This window comes from Eriocheir sinensis, unplaced genomic scaffold (genome assembly GCF_024679095.1).
Source record: "Eriocheir sinensis breed Jianghai 21 unplaced genomic scaffold, ASM2467909v1 Scaffold194, whole genome shotgun sequence".
NCBI lineage: Eukaryota > Metazoa > Arthropoda > Malacostraca > Decapoda > Varunidae > Eriocheir > Eriocheir sinensis.
The window spans coordinates 25001-38999 of NW_026111339.1; the positions used below are offsets into that span (position 1 = coordinate 25001).

General features: G+C 43.7%; 2 long non-coding RNA genes across 3 annotated transcripts; both read left to right on the plus strand.

Moving 5' to 3' along the window:
• Window positions 1-4369: 4369 nt before the first annotated feature.
• Window positions 4370-5278, plus strand: LOC126990724 (uncharacterized). The gene is made up of 3 exons (XR_007744677.1): window positions 4370-4783; window positions 4937-5015; window positions 5167-5278. It is a non-coding gene; the product is annotated as an uncharacterized LOC126990724 (long non-coding RNA).
• Window positions 5279-5636: 358 nt separating this feature from the next.
• LOC126990725 (uncharacterized) lies at window positions 5637-6979 on the plus strand. 2 transcript variants are annotated; one of them, XR_007744678.1, is made up of 3 exons: window positions 5637-5829; window positions 5992-6391; window positions 6596-6979. It is a non-coding gene; the product is annotated as an uncharacterized LOC126990725 (long non-coding RNA). The 2 variants fall into 2 exon arrangements; XR_007744679.1 differs by having other exon boundaries at window positions 5996-6391.
• The last annotated feature ends 7020 nt before the right edge of the window (window positions 6980-13999 follow it).

Consider the following 13999-nt stretch of genomic DNA (forward strand, 5'->3'; position numbering starts at 1 on the left):
CGCTATTCATAATCAAAGCACAAAATAAGATATCATACCATGTTGAATGACTCTTATCATGATGATTTTTTACGTACAGCTTCTGCAGACACAGAAGTGTGTAATCTTCCTTTCGGAGGATTCTTTGACACCCGCACCTCTGCAAGGCTCATCACAGCCCCCTCCTCACCATCCCGCCCTACTACTACTCACCGGCTGGCCCCTCAACTGGCACCTGTACACTGTGCCTCAGAAACTCTATCTCCCCCTGATGTAGGCGCGGCACCTTCTCACGCTTCCACCAGCAGGCAGAGGAGGGTTAACCCACCAGTTGGGCCCAAAATGGTGGAAGTTCAAGAAGACATCCTTCTTGAAGTGAGGAGGCTGAGTGGTGCTATGGATAAGGTGGCTGCAGCCTTGGAAAAATTGCAGTTACCTTGTCAAAATAAGGTGACAGGTCCAATTAGGTAGGTTTTTATTAACTAGGTTTCATTAGTTAGAAACAAAACAGAATTAACCTTTTTTATTTTGCCTTTGTGGCATAACATGAATTATACAATAGTCCACTCTGTTAAGGTGGATCCCTAGATCTTACCTTAGTGTATTAAGACACTGCTGACTGGCTGTTGGCAGGGAGGGTATCTGACAATTTTGGCTCCAAAATACTATCCTATGATCAAGAAATATTAGTATTCCTTTACTTAGCTCATCTGATATAGATAAGTTTATTTTGTTGAAAACATTGGAATAAGCAGTGATTCCACAACTATTAACACAACTTTCCATCCTCAATTGTTAATAATTATGGTGAGTAGAAGTCAGAGAACAACATTTAATGATTATTACACTTTCATCTTTTATCAATATTTCCAGCCATTGTGGATTCACAGCTGAAGTGAACGGACTATGTCTATAAAAACATTCTAAATCAATCAGTCAAAGTGTCTGCCCTTCCATTTCTCAAGTATTAATATTCCTTTTGAATAAAAAGTCTTTCCTTTTGTTAATGCAGCAATTATTTTGCACACATACGTATGCAGAAAAACACCAATACAGTAAAAGTCCAATCATCCGAAAATCCCAGTGGTATGAATCTGTAGTTTGTATATTTTAAAGTGACTGACAAAAAATATAAAAATGAAAAACTTTACAAAAAAATACATAGAAGTATCAAAGGTGCCGAGCCGTGGGTACAAGAGACAGAAGACTCAGGCGAGGTGTGAATTAAGTCTGCGTGTTGCCCTAATGTACAGGTGTCATGTATAATCTATCTATCTATCTATATATCTACGTATATCTCTCTCTCTCTCTCTCTCTCTCTCTCTCTCTCTCTCTCTCTCTCTCTCTCTCTCTCTCTCTCTCTCTCTCTCTCTCTCTCTCTCTCTTGTGTGTGTGTGTGTGTGTGTGTGTGTGTGTGTGTGTGTGTGTGTGTGTGTGTGTGTGTGTGTGTGTGCAGAATGTATGGTGCAATTGCTGTTCTGTATAGTGTCAGAATGTTTAGGTGAGGTCAGGTTGTTTTGGGTGAGGAGACAGCATGAGGAACATTGCTGACAGCAACGCCACCACCCTGAGAGCAAAGCAAGCCAGGAAGTTGTTTAGGGTGGAGACAGCATGAGGAATGTTGCTGATGACGACACCACCGCCCTGAGAGCCGCCAGCGAGAGAGAAGAACAAACCGGGCGTCTGAGGTGGCGGGGCTTCTGTTTTAAGTGCTTGGGCTTTGTGGCGACTCACACTTTTCGCTGAGATGTATATACATGCAAGTTTGTATAATGTATTTTTAACTGTCTTTTATGTACACGTAGGTTAGAATGATAATATACAAACTTACATGTATATACAGTTTCAGTGAAATGAGTGAGGAGTCACCACAAACCCTGAGCACCCAAAACAGAAACCCTGCCACGGTTAAAACACTCAGTCATCAACCCTTCCCAGCGACTACTGATATATCCGTGGGTAGCACCATGAAACTAAACAGATATAATTGCCTCCTTTGTTGTATAACTTTGCAACAATAAACCATCAATCATCAACCCTTCCCAGCGACTACTGATATATCCGTAGGTAGCACCATGAAACTAAACAGATATAATTGCCTCCTTTGTTGTATAACTTTGCAACAATAAACCATCAATCATCAACCCTTCCCAGCGGTGTTCAGACAGACATGACAGGGAGATCATGTGGGTCGGGTGGAGCTAATTTAAAACGTCATTATTTCTTTGTCTATGCCAGTAATGGCCTCAAAATGAGCTGCTATCCCTCCCTCCATCCTGAGTCACACACCTGCGTCTCTTTTCCTATTTGAACCATTACCGTTAATAACCAATGAGCGGTAATTCCTTGTTAATGATTAAGTAAATGGCCGCGGTGTTCAAGACGGGGATCGAGATTATGAGGGTAAGGTCAGGGTGGAGCTAATCTAAAGCGTCACTATTTTTTTATCTAAGCCATTAATGACCTCAACATGAACTGCTATCCCTCCCTCCATCCTGAGTCATACACCTGCGTCTCTTTTCCTATTTGAACCATTACCGTTAATAACCAATGAGCGGCTGTCCAACTCCCTTATGCAAGAGTTAGCCAGCATCTTCTTTATTTCATCACTGTTACTGATGCTAAACTCTGAAGTAGCCTTTCCCTAGTTTGCATCAATACACTGCTCCAGTCGTTTCAGAATAAATAAGCCATTTCTATTCTTTTTAGGTCGTTTTACGAACAGTAGGCAATTACAGTTTTGTTTATTATATTAGTTGCTACTCGCTCTATCAAGACAGCTCCCCAATCGTTTAAAAATAAGCCATTACGATTTTTATCTCGATCCTTACAGAGACAGTATCTATTATAGTTTTGCAGGAGGCTTTCTATCTTATTTGGCATCTTATTTTCAGGCTAAGGTCATCCTATAATTCCTTGTTTTCATTTATTTCATGCGGGATTTTATGCTTCCTCGCAAATCATGTTTTTTTTGTCGTCCTTCTCCCTTCCAAACTCCATATGCACAGTGCTTTCCGAAAAAAAAAAATTTTTCGGCCACCTCTTTTGATTCTTTTTTGTAGGAGCAGCGAGTAGCGTTTTTTTATTATTATTGTTTCCTTTTTTGTGCCCTTGAGCTGTCTCCTTTGTTGTAAAAAAAATGAAGCAAACAAATCAAAACTCACGAGAAATAAAATTGTCGTCCTCAGAATATGTAACAACGAGGAATAATATGTACTTAACCTTTCACTGAACCCTCTCGTAAAACCACAGCCTCTTATAGTACAAAAAAGAATATAGATTGGTTGTGTTAACACGCCGACATCTCTTTTCCTATCTAATCAACTGGCGCTTCTGCTGTCATGTATTCTATTAACCTATAACTGAACCCTCTCGTAAAACCATAGTCTCTTATAGTACAAAAAAAAAATATATAGATTGGTTGCATTAACACGCTGACATCTCTTTCACTTCCTAACCATACAAGTACTATTCTGTCGTCATATACATATTCCTGTAAACCAAAGCCTCCCGGAAAAGCAAAACCTCGGCATTAAAAAAAGGAAATACACGAGCACTACATCATCTGGAGCTAATGATGCTGCCGAGCCCTGGACGCGGCAGCCACGAGTAATGACCGCAGCAGCCCCGCCCACCGCCATCACTGCTCCCTGGGCGGCCCCGCACGTTAGACAAACCCGAGAACTGTAATTCCCTGTGCTCGTTAGGCCGCCTCGCACACGTCACGGGCTCGGCTGAGGGGTATATATACCTGGGACGGCCACAGAAGACAGTAGTATCCTCGACACAAGGCTAAAAACAGCAATGGCGAGAAGGCAAACTTTGAGGAGTCTTCTCATACTCCTCATACTTACCAGTGACGTGCTCGCCCACGTCATCAAGATACAAAATGGTGTAGGGTGGTCGGAGTCCTTCCGAGTTCCAGCTGGCCCTGGACACTCGATGGACTCTGACCTGCAGGACCTTCCCTCCGCTAAGGACACGGTGGAATCCAGCTTGGCATCTCGCGAGGTGCTGGCGAGGTTCCTCCGTGTCGCGGACAGCAACGGACTGCACTCTGGCCCTGGTCTCGAGACGATTCGAGACCGAGCCAGGCAGGCGAAAATCGCGGCGGGCGTTTTAAGTGGGATAATCCACCGACGGAAGAGGGCCCTGGGTGACACGGATAACGAAGGTCTTACGCCTAACTGGTTCTCTCGCCTGGCCGAGAGAAATGTTATTTTTATCACCAGGGTCTTCAGATCTCGGCGGTGGGGGAGGTACAGGTACACGATGAGTGTGTCCTCCCTCATACTCTTGGTGTCCACGATCACGCAAGTGTACCTGGACAGGCAAGGTATGGGGGATATCGGCGACACCTCGACTTACCTGGATTTCTACTGGCTCCTGTACGACTTACTTAATGAGGTCAAAGGGTTTGCGGACAAGATTTACTATTATCAGACTTATTGGCCCGCCGCGTTGCTCGCCCCCGACCACTGCAATCCCTACCGCCTGGTGGAGGAGACCCGCCGTGCCTTGGAAAACAGAGGTGGTGAAATTCAGACAGAATTTAGGTCATTTACTAAATCTGGGGATTTGGTGTTGAGGATAAAAAATATCGTGCTTGAGAGACCCTAAGAAATGACCTCTTTGTTAGTGTCTTCCTAACATTATTTTTTATCTGCGGCAACTAAGTCTCCTGGAAAGTGACGCCTGAATTGTGTTTAAACTTCCTGCCTCGGGATTTCCAAGGCTTGCGTGCGGTGTTGCCTCCACCAGGCGGATGGGATGATGGGATCCAAACCCGTTGCTGACTCCACAGGTAAGAATATTTTCCTGTATACTATCTTTGCTTGCGTGTTACAGCGGTGCGCGTGTTACAGCGGTGCATATTAGTTTAGTCCATGATTTTGTTATGTCCCTTTGAACTCGCCATTGCTCATTGCGTTTATCCCTCTCCTGATTGTTATTCCAGAGTGGAAGGAACTGCCTGCACCTCCTTTGTTTCTGCGGTAACGTGCGGGGAGGAAATTTAAGCCATTGCTGCCATCCGGGTAAGAATCTTTAACTGTACAATCTTGGCTTGCATATTACAGCATTAATATTAGTGGATTCGTCCACATGGGATGTTCTCAATATGCTGTGTCATTAGTCCCTTTGAAAAGACTGTTGCTCATTGGGATTCTCTCCCTAATGTTTATTCAGGGTTGTGAGGACTGACCTGAAGGACCTTCCCTCCATGATGGTCACGGTGGAATCCATCCTGATAACACAGATGCTCCTCTCCATGCTGACTTGGGCAACGAAAGCCACTGCCTTGCCACGGGTAGGAATGTTTTACTGTACCATCCTTGCTTGCGTGTTACAGCAGTGTATATTATCGACTTCGTCCACATTTTCATTCTGTATCATTAATAACTTTATCATTAATAACTTTGAATTGGTAATGGCTCATTAGGTTTATCCCTTCCCTAACTGTTATTCAGGAGTGAGGAACTCGCCTGAATATCCCCTTCCGGCCTTGCTGTAACGAAAGCCATTGCGATGGAGCCGTTGATCCATCACGAGTATGGATATTTTACTTGGATATCTTTGCTCGAGTATTACAGCAGTCTCTATCTCTGTCTATCTCGGTTTCGTCCACACGTTCTCTATATGCTATGATTACTCTCAAACGACTATTACGTATTGGGTTTATCCCTTTCCAAATTCCTCTTCAGGAGTGAGAGGAACTGACCTGAACATCGCCTTCCTGCTTGCTGTAGGGAAAGCCTCTGCTGCTGGCCCTGCTGGAGAAAGTCTACCGTCTACGTCATTGTGCACCAGTACCCAAGACGGCCAGGCAGCTGGGAACACAAGCCACCACAGGTAAGAAATCTTTACTGTATTTTTGCCTTTAATATTACAGCGATGTATTTGGTAAGTTTCCTCCAAATCTTTGTTCCCTATACGCTATTTGATTAGTCTCTGAAACGAGAACTGCTCATCGGTTTGTGTTGTTCATTTCCTAATTGTTACTCCGTGTGGAAGGAAGTCTGCACCCACGCGGTCATTCTCCAAAATGGCGCATCGAGTCGGTTGTTCCCTGAATCCCCTGCAAAGCCTTCTCTCTGTGATGGCCACGGTGGAATCTAACATAATGGCACAGCCGCTGGCGAGTGTTGGAGTCTGACTACTCTCTGGCCCTGAGCTCGAGACTTCAGATGAAGCCAGACAACCGAATATCTCTCCTGCTCCTCCCCGCGGTGCTTGCCTTGCCTTGCCTTGCCGAGTGTACAAGGTTGTGCACAACTATAGCGACGGAATGGATCACATTATACACTTGGGTGCCGATGAACACTGCTATTACCCGACATACTGGCCCGTCTCGTTGCTCGCCCCTGACCACTGCAACCAACACTGCCTTCGATAGAGCCTTTGCTGCCACCAGGTAATATTTTTTTTTATTATTCTGGTATCAATTTTTATCCTTCTCTTGCATATTAGAGCATTATTGTACGCATATTAGAGCATTATTGTCCACATGTGAATGTCCTCAATTTAAGTATGCTAGTCCTTTCTCTCAAGTTATTCATGAATTTTTCCATTTTCCGGCTGTCTCTTTGATGTTTTTCATTCCCCTTGTTGTCCACAGGGGTGGGTGGGTGGAGCCTGGCCTGGACCTCCCCTTCATGCTGTTCCTGCTGGAGAAAGTCTACCTCCCCTTAATGATCCTGCTGGAGAAAGTCTACCTTCCCTTCCTGGTGAATTCAGTTTGAACTTCAACCCCTGCGTATTCTAGGGCCCGGCGGTGACCGTCTTTAGATTCAGTGACATGCCCGAGTTCAGTTTGAACTTTATCCCCTGCGTTTTCTAAGGCCCGGCGGTGACTGTCTTTAGATCCAGTGACATGCCCGAGTTCAGTTTGAACTTCATCCCCTGCGTTTTCTAAGGCCCGGCGGTGACAGTCTTTAGATTCAGTGACATGTCTGATTTAAGTTTTAACTTTATCCCCTGCGTTTTCTAAGGCCCGGCGGTGACAGTCTTTAGATTCAGTGACATGTCTGAGTTCAGTTTGAACTTTATCCCCTGCGTTTTCTAAGGCCCGGCGGTAACAGTCTTTAGATTCAGTGACATGTCTGAGTTCAGTTTGAACTTTATCCCCTTCGTCTTCAAAGGCCCGGCGGTGACCATCTTTAGATTAAGAGACCTGCCTGAATCTGTTTGAAAATCATCCCCTACGTTGGATAATAGCGGTGCTCTTCCGAAAACCCTTTGACCTGAATAAGTATGTCATGAGCTAGCCAGTAGAAATTCAGTGAAAACCCTTTGACCTCAATAAGCATGTCATGAGCTAGCCAGTAGAAATTCACTGAAAACCCTTCGACCTCAATAACTATGTCATGAGCTAGCCAGTATAAATTCACTGAAAACCCTTCCACCTCAATAAGCATGTCATGAGCTAGCCAGTAGAAATTCACTGAAAACCCTTCCACCTCAATAAGCATGTCATGAGCTAGCCAGTAGAAATTCACTGAAAACCCTTTGACGCGGCGGGCCAATAGGTGGGATAATAGCAGTTCTCGTCCGCAAACCCTTTGACCTCATTAAGTATGTCTTATAAGAGCCAGTAGAAATCCAGGTAAGTCGAGGTGTCGCCGATATCCCCCATACCTTGCCTGTCCAAGTACACTTGCGTGACGGTGGGTCCAAGAGTATGAGGGAGGCCACACTCATCGTGTACCTGTATCTCTCCCACCGCCGAGATCTGAAGACCCTGGTGACGAGGACAACCTTCATCTCAACTAAGCGAGACAGCCAGTCAGGCGCAAGATCTTGGTGTATGCTGTGTGTCCAGGGTTAGCTGGAACTCGGAAGGACTCCGACCAGCCTACACCATTTTGAATCCGGATAACGTGGGCGATCACGTCATCCGTAAGTGTGATGAAGAGTATAAGAAACTTCTTCCAAGTTGGTGTTCTCGCCATTGATGTTGGGAACGAACGACACAACACGCGAGAAATCGAGTGGTATCAAGACCGTGTCGGGGTTTATGACTGCCTTTTTTTGTGTGCGTGTGTGTGCGTGTGTGTGTGTACGCAAGATTTATCCCCTAGTATCAAAAGGGGAACGGGCCCTTGTCCGAAGACGGCCCGGGGAAACTAGCTCTGTACTTCTTCAATGTGGGATTTTCAGGCTTTTGGAGTTTCAACTTTGGCTGTTGTAATTATTTCAACTTGGGCTGTAGTAATTATTTTAACTTAGCCTGCAGTATTAAATTTTTAAATTCAGCTTTTGGAATTATTTATAGTAGTACATAAATGCAATCTAAATACCGAAGTTATTGTCCATAAATTATCTAAAAATGGTGCAAAAAAAAATACATTCAACTATTTTTTCCTGTTTTTAATTTTACCATGTGGTTGACATGCATGCTGAACCTTCAAGGAGGCTATTTAGTCAAATGTCAAAACTTTCAAGTTAATAAGGAAATATTCTGAATATTTACTATGAGTATCCAATAGTATTTATCACAAGTAGCCAATAATACAGACAAAGAAATTACCCCACTCACAAGTCTGCGATGTGTTTGTTCTACATCATTAAAATTCTTGCTTGTGGACGGACATTTGAAATATAACAGTCTAGGCAAGAGGTGTATTGCTAGCCATACTGCAGTGACACTTTTGACCTTCACAAATAGGTCATTCCAGTATATGCAATTTGTGTCCGTCGTGTATGATTTAGTTAAGAAGTAACTGTTCCCTGGGATAACGCGAGTGTGCAATGTGAAGTGTAGCTGAACAGTGCTGCCGCTGCTGCCCAGGACCCCCAACCTTCAAGGAGCAGCACACCAGCCGTCACTCCAGCCTAGATCCACTTCCGGCTCGTCTGTTGTGTTCACAGGCGGCCTCAAGTGATAGTGTCATGGACCACTTCACTAAGTTTTAAAAAGTTATAATAAAACTGCAAAACAGGAACGTTTGATTTACTGAAACCCTTCCTAGCTACTTACATACGTCGATAGTTGTGTATCCTGTATTTGCCCCTAAATGTGGTGCTACGGCCAGAGGTGGGCAAGTGCGGTACTTAGTGCGGTAGTACCGCATCACAAAAAGTACCGCATGTTTTGTATTTTTATACTGTCTAGAAGATGCATATATAGACAGTCAAGTGCTTTATAGTCTGTATAAGCAAGAAACATTACCTAAAGATGTGTGTACGTAATTTCTGTGTGTTAAATTCACTACAGAAACCTATAGAAGATACGATATTTGTCAATCAAAGACAATGAAAGCCTGTTTAGTTAATATTTGAGTTACCGCTCGACGTAAATACTTTCGATTTTATTTGAGTTACCGTTCGACGTGAATACTTTCGTTTTCTATTTCATCTCTCCACCTGCTGACGTCATTTTCAGCGCACCGGGTGACCCGCTGTCCTTTGATCCTGGTCTTTTTCACGTCTCTCGCCACTTATTTCCGTCACTATTATACGTTTTCATACTCCTGCAACTACCGAGGTTATCGCATTGCGTTGTCATGTTCAGGAACCGCCGATACAAGCAGTCAGACGGAAAAATAAACCTGAGGCGGCAGTGTTTACCCGCCTTACCACGCCTGCGGTAACTCACTTACGGGTGCTCGGAGCCGCGGTAACTTTTGGCCTTACCAGAGGTGCGGTAAGTGGTTGATGAATGCTAATTTACCGGGTGGGCGAAGATACCGCGAAGCTTACCAGCCACAGGTCCGGTAAATGGTATGATGAATCCAGCCCCTGGAGGTTATACTGTTATTGTGTCCGAGTGCACATGGCAACTTTGCATCCTTCATCATCATTTTAACAGTTACGTCTTTGGCTTCAAGCTTAAGGAAATGCATTAAAAAATATTTTTCAACTACTCCTTTTTGGACTATTGCTACTCACACACTGTTGTTAATAATAAGGCAACAATATATTGATTTCATATATTTGTTACATAGAAACTTTATGACGTCATTGTACAAACCCTTCCTGCGTCGTGACTGGCTCAGTCTGGCTGACACATCTGACTGTTGATTGGCTGGTTGTGGGTATGGGACCGAGCCAGTATACAGTTCCGAATAATGCCCCCGGGACACAGGGCAGGTGTGGCATCCGGGTAACCACAGTTTACCTTCCCCAGGTTTTCCCAGATACTTATTTATTGACTAGCCCGAAAGGGAGGATGCACTCGCCAACTGTTCGGGCCGAGACTGGAACCTGCAGCCGCGGATTCGTAGCAAGGCACGCTAACCACTAGACCACGGAGGGTACGGGCGGAAGGGTGAGGGAGTTATCGTGTAACCGGTATATATGAAGCAGGCAGTATACAACTATTTATTATTATTATTTTTTTTACACCAAAGGAAGCAGCTCAAGGGCAACAAAAAGAGTGTAAAAAAAAAGCCCGCTAACCGCTGCTCCTATAAAAGACGAAGTAAAGAGTAGCCAATAGAGAGGTCAGTTTCATAATCTTTCATTTTTATCTTCCTTTTTCTCTTTTCTTACAGTCTTTTACCTTCCTTTTTCTCTTTTCTTTCCTTTTTACCTTCAACTCTTCTTTTTCTTCTTTTTTCTTCTTGATGCTCAGCGGAGTGTGTGGGAGGCAATGTCATCAGTGTTCCTTCTCTTTTTCCTTCTTTTTCCTTTTTTTTCCTTTCCAACACCCACGCCACGTCATGTCCTTATATTTCTTTCTTTTTTTACCTTCTTTTCAGCATCCACGGCGCCTCATTTCATTATTTTCATTATTTTTCACCCCGTTTTTCTTTTCCCTCTTCTACTTCCGCTGCCTCATTTCGTTATTTTTTTCATATTTTCCTCCTTTTCTTTTCTTTTCTCTACATCCACGTCACCTCATTTCATAATCTTTCTTTTGTATCTTCTTATTTCTCTTTTCTTACAGTCTTTTACCTTCCTTTTTCTCTTTTCTTTCCTTTTTACCTTCTACTTTTCTTCTTCCTCGGTTTTTCTTCTTTTTCTCCTCTTCCTCCTTCTTTTTCTTTTTCTTCTTCTTGTTTTTCCTTTTACTCTTTTACTCTTTTCTTAACATTCTTTCCCGTTCTTTCACCTTCATTTTTCTTTTTTCTTTTACCTTCTTTTTTCTCTTTTCTTTCCTTTTATACCTTCTTTTATTCTTCTTCGTCCTCTTCTTCCTAGTTTTTCTTCATTTTCTATTCCTCTTCTTTCCTCTATTTTTTTCTTGCTTTTACTATTTCCTCTTCTACTATTTTATTTCCTCTTTTCTTACATTTTTTTCCCGTTCTTTCACCTTCATTTTTCTCTTATCTCCTTTTTCACTTCTTTTTCAGCCTTGTAACCCGGCCCTAACTTCGGCGGGGCGGATCAGACCCTCATTACTGCCTGTACCAACACGTTTTTTCTTCGGCTTAACTTGCATGATTAAGACACCCGCTGGAGGACGTCGAGGCCCCGCCAGCAAACAGTGAACGTCCTCTGCCTGACCCGCCTCTCCTCGCCCCTCGCCGCCGCCGCCCCGCCCAGAAAACATGTGATGGTCGTTTCTTCTTCTTCTTCTTCTTCTTCTTCTTCTTCTTCATCATCATCCTCTTCTTCCTTCTTGTTCTTGTTCTTGTTCACAGATACCAAGTCGATGATAAAATGTTTGTGATTCTATTTTGTGTTATATTTTCTTCTTTTTCCTTTTCTTCTTCTTGTGCTTCGATTTGGTATTTACTTGTTCTTCTTCGTCTTTGTTTTCCTGTTTTTTCTTTTTTTCTTCTTCTTTTCTTCTTCTTCTTCCTTCTTGTTCTTGTTCTTGTTCTTATTTTCTTCATCTTCTTTTTCTTCTTCTTCTTTTTCTTCTTTTTCTTTTTCTTATTCTGCTTCTTCGTCCTCCTCCTCCTCTTCTTATTCTTTTCTTCCTTTTCCTATTTTTTTTCTACTTCATCTTTTTTGTTTTTTCTTCCTTTTCTATTTGGTGTTTCTTCTTTGTCTTCTTTTTCTTCTTCTTCTTCTTCTTCTTCTTCTTCTTCTTCTTCTTGGCGATGGTAGTGGTGGTGGTCACGCTGATGTTGATGATGACTATATTAGGGGTGGTGGTGATGGTGGTGGTGGTGGTGGTGTTAGGGAAAGTCATAATGATAATAAAGATGACTATGATGATGATGATGATGATGCTTATGATAATGATGGATGTAATGGTGGTCTTGGTGGTGGTTAAGATTCTGATAATGATGATAATAATGATGATAGAAGGAGGGGGAAGAAAAAGAAGAAGAAAAAGAAAAGAAGAAAATTAAGAAGAAAAAAAGATGAAGCTGATGAACAAGAACAAGAAGAAAAAGAACAAGAAAAAGAAGAACAAGAAGAAAAAGAAATACCAAATCGAGGCACACACTTTATCGTGACTGAAGTGACTAAAATCGTTGCCATGGACGTTATAGCGAAGAAGCCAAATCATCTTCCTCATCATCTTCGAACAATGTAACGAAGAGGTCGGTTCCTAATTTACCTTAAGACCAGTTTTTGGCGGCCGGAGCGGGGGCAGCGAGGCGAGGATCGTGGCATCACATAACTTGGGCTGAACCTCTTTTTCACCGACACAAGGAAGCGAGGCGGGGATCGAGGCATCATAAAACTCGGGCTGAACCTCTTTTTCACCGACACAAGGATCGAGGCATCACATAACTCGGGCTGAACCTCTTTTTCACCGACACAAGGATCGTGGCATCACATAACTCGGGCTGAACCTCTTTTTCACCGACACAAGGATCGAGGCATCACATAACTCGGGCTGAACCTCTTTTTCACCGACACAAGGATCGTGGCATCACATAACTCGGGCTGAACCTCTTTTTCACCGACACAAGGATCGTGGCATCACATCGGGCTGAACTCTTTTCACCGACACAAGGATCGTGGCATCACATAACTCGGGCTGAACCTCTTTTCACCGACACAAGGATCGAGGCATCATATAAACTCGGGCTGAACCTCTTTTCACCGACACAACGGGATCCAAAGTTTAAGTAAGTCACACGCCAGAGGAAAGGAAGAGTTTCTCACAAATTGGGAGACGACGAAACCGCTTATATATCACAAAATGCGGTGATTCTCAAGATATCACTACGCAAGTACTTAAAATAATCATAAAAAAAGTTAAAAAAATAAAAGAGTTCCTGCCCTCAAACACTCAACTTAGTATTATGTCGATACACGATGATAGCGAGGAGTGTAGAGGGCTATTACACTGGGCAAATTTTCCGTGGATCTTCAGTCAAACCACGATTTCCGCTGGCGTGGTTCTAATTTTTTCTTGCTATTGCTGCTGCTGATGGTGGTGAGTAATACCGTCGTCATTCTGTGAAATCAACCGTAGCTTTGGAAGATCGTGGACGAGTCAGAAAACCACAGAAATATGAGAGCCACGCCAGCGGAAATCGTGGTTTGACTGAAGATTCACGGAAAATTTGGCCAGTGTAATAGCCCTTTAGTGTACCTTTACGATCCACCGTCTTCCACTACACGCCCTCCCCCGCTACGATGTGTACAGTGCCGGCCAACGTGTCATTACGGGCCCGTTTGCAGCAGTTGTGTGCATGTTTGTGCTGCCGTTGTCCAAACACTCGCCACGCCCACGCCCTCCACCCTGCGCGGAGCGAGGGGCGACGCAAGCACCGCCGCCTCAGGCATTCCTTAAACTCACTCCACGGGCGAAGGACCGCCGCCTTCCTGTTTTGAAGGAACGCACAGAAATGAGTTTCATTGGATTTCTCGAAAGTTAAAAAGATTGGAATTCATCACGACGGCCGCGACCCCGGACGGAAACTGCTTCCACATCAACAAGTTGCCTTAATGAACTAACTTTGCACGTGAGAGATGCGAGCACGTGATAATGATCGATGAAAAATATACTTTTAATCTGAGCCAGAAAGTCGCGGGTCCTCAGGGTGAATATCACGCCTGTAGTGCAGGCAGCGACTTCATGAGAGTTAGGGAAATACACTTCAGTGTTTTATGAGTATTACACACACGGCGAGATTATCCCCCGGGTGTCATGTTCCCGCGTTGCCTT